Source organism: Argentina silus (assembly GCF_951799395.1).
Source record: "Argentina silus genome assembly, chromosome: 2".
Lineage (NCBI taxonomy): Eukaryota > Metazoa > Chordata > Actinopteri > Argentiniformes > Argentinidae > Argentina > Argentina silus.
This window is the reverse complement of record NC_139656.1, coordinates 27839560-27846361: the sequence shown is the minus strand read 5'-3', so window position 1 is coordinate 27846361 and position 6802 is coordinate 27839560.

Sequence of the window (6802 nt, the reverse complement as noted above, 5' to 3'; positions counted from 1 at the left end):
GCCTTATGTAGGGTCGGTGTGTTGGGAGTTCAACAATAGATCAGTCACATGCTGGTGTGTGTGGACACTGGAGCACTGGGGCACAAAGACAGCTAATGCTAACAGCTAATCCTCTGTTCACAGCCCCATCTACAGGCAGCTTGGCGCAACAGCACCTAGGGCACAGAGATATTAGCTCACATCATTATCGTTAATAACAGTGCACATAGACCTTCAGTGTGTCTCGGTACAGTACAATGCAGTACCCTAAGCCTGAGCCTAAGGCACAGTATTTCACCTCAAACACAGTCTCAAAGACTCTCTGACTTATCTTTAACGACCTCTCCTTTCTCCCTCCGTCCACGACTGAACTCACTCCCTGAACTGTCGGTACTGACGGTAGGCCTAACAAATACTGTAAACTCTGTCAAAACTCTCCCTGTTGTGTCTAATAATCAGCTAGAGTTTGCCCCCCTGTGGCGCATGCTCATAAAGTCCATTAACAGTTTGGCTCATATACCTCCATGCCGCGGTGGCCTGAGCGGTACGGCATGGAACAGTCCCTAGTCTGTGTGCTGGTGGTCTGCCTGTGGTAGCCCTGCAGAGTGGTTGGGTGGTCACGGGAAAGAGAGAGAGAGAGAGAGAGAGAGAGAGAGAGAGAGAGAGAGAGAGAGAGAGAGAGAGAGAGGGAGGGAGAGAGCAGGAAACCAGCATCACTCTGCCCTCCGATGCTGCAGCGCAGTGCCGTACAGTACATGCCTGGCGGGCCGCAGACTTTTATAGCGATACCTACAGCATGAGCACACCCATTTTGAGGCTTTATAAGCATGTTTATGAGCTGTCGTTAACATTAGTACAGCTGCTAAGTGGATCATAACAAATGGGATCGTTCATGAAGATCCGTAGATTAGATTACGGTGGTTGTCAAGTATTTACGTTCTGTAACAGCTGCCAGCCTAAATGGCTCTATTAGGTTAGTCCTCATTGGTTTTCCAATTCGGTACAATCATTTGTTATCACTGCCTGTCAGTCAGCAAAAAAACATTGACGCAAAGTTTATTGTCGACAATCTAGATATTTTACCAACAAGATTCGTGGTGGCGGTGTTACTGTTTTAGATGTCAATGTGTTTAATCAGACCACAAAGGTCAACTGGGTTAAGGCGTATTTAAAAATAAGAAAAACTTATTGTCTTTGGAATATAATACCAAATTTTATTTTCCAGAATTGGGGGTCTTCATTTTTTACTACAATGTCCTCATGCTGTGGGTAAACTCTCTGTTAGATGAGCAGCATTACACAAGCAAGCCTCTAATGTGCTGGGCTGGTCCTTACAAATACAATTTATTTTCACAGGTGTTTTATTTGGAATAATGGTGATATTAGATATAGAAATACAACTTTATTTTTTTCATAATTGGTTTGCTAACAACATCCTGGTGGTTAATCAACCTATAAATAATAATGGTAATCGTTATACCTACATTGAATTATTAGACAATTGTGTTCTGTTACGTATGGAGTTTTAATGAAAGCTATTCCCAATGATATCCTTACTTTACTTCATTCAAGCCTTACATGACATGCACATAATTATAGTGATAGTGTAGAAATGAATGGCATCAATATATGAGATAATCATTTAACTAACTAAGAAAATTATTTTGTCAGAGAAACATTAACAGGAAGTTTACCCCTGCTTCATGCTTTTCCAGTGGGCGTTTGATGAGAAATGGCAGCGTGCATGGACATAACTAAATACATAAGTATGTGATCACCAATGAAGTGAGAGAGGTCTCTTACAAGATGTAAATACTTAATTAATGTAGGGAATGAATACAGCTGAGTGCAGTTTTTGTGAATTGGACATTTTACAAACACGCAATAGACACAAACACAATACATTGCACTTTTGTTTATTTTATTTTATTTATTAAGATTTTACATCCATAAAATGAAATTCATGGGTGGAAAACCTCTCTTTAGTATTTTCCTAATTGATTTAGAATATCATATTACATCCCTGAAGGCATAAATAGCAAAATATCGAAGAAGTGTCTTCAATATTTGTCAAAATATAGCCTGTTTATAGTGTAAGGTAATTTTTGTTGTCTCTAGTTGTATGTGTATGCTTTTAAATTTTGCTGTCTTGTACATTTTGTTCAGTATATATTGTATATTCTTTAGTATTGTATATTTTACATTGGTTGGCATTCTGCGGACAGCAAAGCAAGAATTTCGTTGTACAGGGAAACATGTTTTCTACTGTGCATATGATAATAAACACTTTGAATCTTGAATCTTGAAATGAATCTTGAAATATATTTTCCACTGTCCTTTGTTTGTTATTTGTAATGTTTGAATTGTTCTGTACAATTTTGAAGCGATAAAAAACGAACAAACCAAAAAAATAAAGTAATAAATTAGACAGAACATTAGACATGCCAGAACGTGCATCTGATTAAACAGCAGTTCATCTCTCTCCATGACAACTTCCCTTGTGGTAAAACGAGAGCTTCTGTGCACGACATCTATGAAAAGTGCTTTATAACACCATTATCACTCAAAATGACAATATAATACACACATTCAAATGATTTTCTATCCACGCAGCACCGGCCTCTATCTAGGATCCTAACAAAAAAAAGAGTGTGAAAAGCCGACTGTACGCTGATATGCAGCCAGCCCAAAAGTGTTTCTTTTGAAGCAGGAGGAGTGAAAGGGGACATTTAAGGATCACTTACATCTAAACACAGTCTGGCAGTATCCTGCAGCCCTCATTTAGCATTCCACAGCCTCCTGGGATAGAGCCTTCATACAGGGAGAGAGAGAGGGAGAGAGAGAGAGAGAGAGAGAGAGAGAAAGAGAGGGAGAGAGAGAGGGAGAGAGAGAGAGAGAGGGAGAGAGAGAGAGAGAGAAAGAGAGAGAGGGAGAGAGAGAGAGAGAGAGAAAGAGAGAGAGGGAGAGAGAGAGTGAGAGAGGGAGAGAGAGAGAGAGAGAGAGGGGGGGGGGAGAGAGGTAGAGAGAGAGAGAGAGGGGGGGGAGAGAGAGAGGCAGAGAGAGGGAGAGTGGGAGAGAGAGAGTGAGAGGAGAAAACGCCATATGATTTGAATTAATCACTGTGGCCAGACAGTTATATTAAAAATAACATTTTTTTTTTGCCTTCGGTCATAATGGTCGTCTGTTGCTTGACAAAACACTGGCCTGAAGCTGAGGGTGAGGGTTGTGTGCTTTTTTTTTCTCTGGCAACCCTGAGGGCCATCATGTGTTTTCTATTTGAGAGGATCGGTCCAATCGCGTTAAGCGACATCATCGCAATGAAATGAAACGACATGTCAAGACAGGACAGGGCACAAGTTACACGTTGCACGGACTCTGACCTTGATTTGATGGGACACCATGTCAGAAGCAACACCTTGTTATTCAGTTGTAACACAAAGAGGGTTTATCTACATGTCATCAACACATAATATAGCCACATGTGAGACGACCTCCCATCCAAACATTACAGCGATTTAGTAGGAGATTTAAATGACCATTTGAAGATATGCAGGCTTTACAAGGTATAGCCACAAAAATGTGTTCCAAATTTGGATGTGCAGGTCAGGCTGTATAGTCATGATGTGTGCAGTCGAGGAGTAATCTCACCCCTAGATGTGTGGGCGAACCAGGAAGTGGTTAACCACACGACCTGCCTCTGCACAGAGCAAGGGAATGAGCTGGGATGAGAGGGGAGTTGAGGGCTGTAGAAACATAACCCAGGAGAAAGAAAGCCATTTGGATGATGCCTCTTACAGAATCGATGTCTATCGGTGTCTATACCATGACAAGAATTGAGACAAAGAAAGAAATGAGGAACTCCACTAAAAACCAATCTTTTGATGGAAATGTGAAGGAAAAGCTCATTTCAAAAATATTAAAGTTGCCAAACAAACAACAAATCCATTCCTCTCAGGCAATAATCCATCAGGAGGGCTTCCTCCAGATGGTATTCTAAGGTCCACTAAAGGTACAGTAACAGTACCACATTATTAAGGGGTATAGCTACCCACCCTTCTCTTACCCTCCAATTTATAGGTGTCCAAGCCTACCTGTGTTATCAAGGGCAGAGACCCAGACAGCTGCCACTCAGTGATAGATTTCATTTGGCCAGCCCCAGATCACTGGCACGCCAGCCTCCACTGTGAGTCACACCACAAGACGGCGGACTGAAGCCACAGCACAGGAAATCACCGCCAGAAAGAATGTCCATGGCCAGGAGGGGAGAGGGACAGGATTCCTGCCTTCTCACGTCAGCGGCTGATTTATCCACACGGCCAGGATAGAGTCAACAGTAAACAGTGGCTGTATTGCTTTGTATCGCATGGTGTCGTATTGTGCTGAGCACGTTGTGAAGAACGATGTTATAAACTCAACAGATGAGAAGGCATGACATGATATTGCATCAGCGCATTAACACCAAATATGTTGACATCGCTGCACATTATTGCACTAGTACTATCGTCACTTTTTTTCGTACTACTATATAATACTGTATTGTTGACTTGTTGATTGTTGTTGTGGAGCGAGGAGCACGATCCCAAAGCATTTCACTATGTCAATTACTGCTGTATGCGACGTACGTGTCAAATAACATTTGGTTTGATTTGATTTGATTTGATTTGATTTGCAATGAACAGATAATCAATCAGATTATATGGGCTGGGCACCATGAAAGGTGTAAGCCCTGGCCTTTTCTGACCATTTTTACGTTTTCTTTATTTACAAGGACCTGCACATATTTGCCACTATTAGAAAAACATCGCATATTTACGTGTTAACAATTTCAGTGTGTCCAGAGAGGGCAGCAAAGCCCAAAATCACCATGATTCACCTCTCACTACTCACTAACACATGTATAAACCCCTAATGGGTAGTATAAGTGACATATGTAATGTGTGCTGATGATATGATTGACAGTGGACATAATTAGGGTGCGAAAAATCCATAACACATGAGGAAAAACGTCAACGCAGGGTGACGTCTCTCCACCACAACAACAAAACCTTCACAACCTCAAACAAACCAATCCCAACCAGTGGAATTTCCCCGACCTCAAACCCATGCCTCTGCAGTCTGTCTGTGAGGGGAGGGACTCTTACACAGACACTCCACTAGAGTCATTTAGCGCACCACAACAAGTGTGCTTTTGAGTGCAACCTGCTGCAGGCTGGCATGCAGACAGGGCCTGTGCTTTGGTCCCCTTGCTCCATGCCAGGAACGGAGCACTTAATGTTTTTAGCTGAGCAGGGGACGGTGGGCCAGGGGGGACGGAGGGGGGGGCAGGGGGCAGGGGGGGGCCCTGAGACACTGCAAACAGTGTGCTGGGCACTTGGAGCCCTCAGTGGGACAGCATCAGTCATCCTGAAGGTGGAAATAAACAGTCATTTCTGACTGCTGGTGTTGTGGCAGCCCAAGCTTGTGTCTTAGAGTCCCGAGAACTGAGACAGCAGCTTAGAGGAGGCCTTCAGGTTTATTTGGCCTCCCCGACCATCCATGAAACCAGAGGACTTGTGTTGCCAATTAGCCAGAAAACGGCTGGGAAATGGCATTGTATGGAATATGAAAATGCAATACACGTTTGTTTGTATAGCACTGCCGTGTGCATTCTAGCTGTTTCCACTGTGAGTTGGCGAGACATTGGCGCAGTATGGGCCCGATCCTAATGCAACACAAAACCCAAATGTCAGTTCCGCAGTTCTATCGCAAGTTAAGATTTGCCCATATGTCTATGTTCATTATCATCACTGACTCAGAAATATATCCATCAATATACAGAACAGCATGCAGAACCCTTCCATATGTATCTGTACTGTACACTCACTGCAATGCATGCCCTCTTGTATGCATTAAGACTTAACTGAGAAGAAAAATGAAACATGACTGAACTGTGGTATTAATATCAAGACCGTTTATACGGCCTGCTCAAAATAGCACAGGAAGCCCGTCCAGATCTCCCTACCAGACCCCAAAACTACATCCCAAGTCTCTCTTTCACACAGGAACACATAAAACAAGCTGTGGTTTTCCTACCCAGAGCCTTAGAGAGAGAAGAGGGAACCCTGGAGTACACAGACACCAGAGGAGGGAGAGGTGGAGGAGAGGCAACTGTTGAGATGGAGAGAAGGAGGGAGAGGTGGAGGAGAGGCAACTGTTGAGATGGAGAGAAGGAGGAAGAGCGTGAAGAAAAGAGGAAAGAGGAGTGCGACCGGGAAGAGGACGGGGGAGGACAGCGGAAAAGAGAAACGAAAACAGACATGAGACGTGAAAAGAGAGAAGAGAGAGAGAGAGAGCAAGAGAGACAGAGAGAGAGAGAGAGCAAGAGAGAGAGAGAGAGAGAGAGAGAGAGAGAGAGAGAGAGAGAGCACAAGACAGGGTACAGGCGACAGAACAGGGGAGTCTAATGGTCTAAACAGGACCGGAGAAAGAAAGCACAGCCAAAGTGGAATAGATCAGACCAGAATATAGGTGCGGAGTGTTGAGTTACCTCTGTGCGCTGCGGAGCCCTGTCTGTCTCTCTCTCTCTCTCCCCCGGTTGGGTTGCCACACTCAGCAGCAGCAGCCGCACATCTGGCCTATAGATGCCTGCAGCCGGGGCCGTGCACACAGCACACATGTGAGTGTGTGTGTCAGCGCCTCGGTCACAACTTGGCAACCACCCCGGCCCCAGCCCCTTGCCGAGGCTGCTGGGTAACAAATGACTGAAATATCGGCCCAGCTTTGCTCCACATGCCGGGGGCTACTCGGCGTGCGAAAGACAATCGAAGCGAACGTGACCAGACCG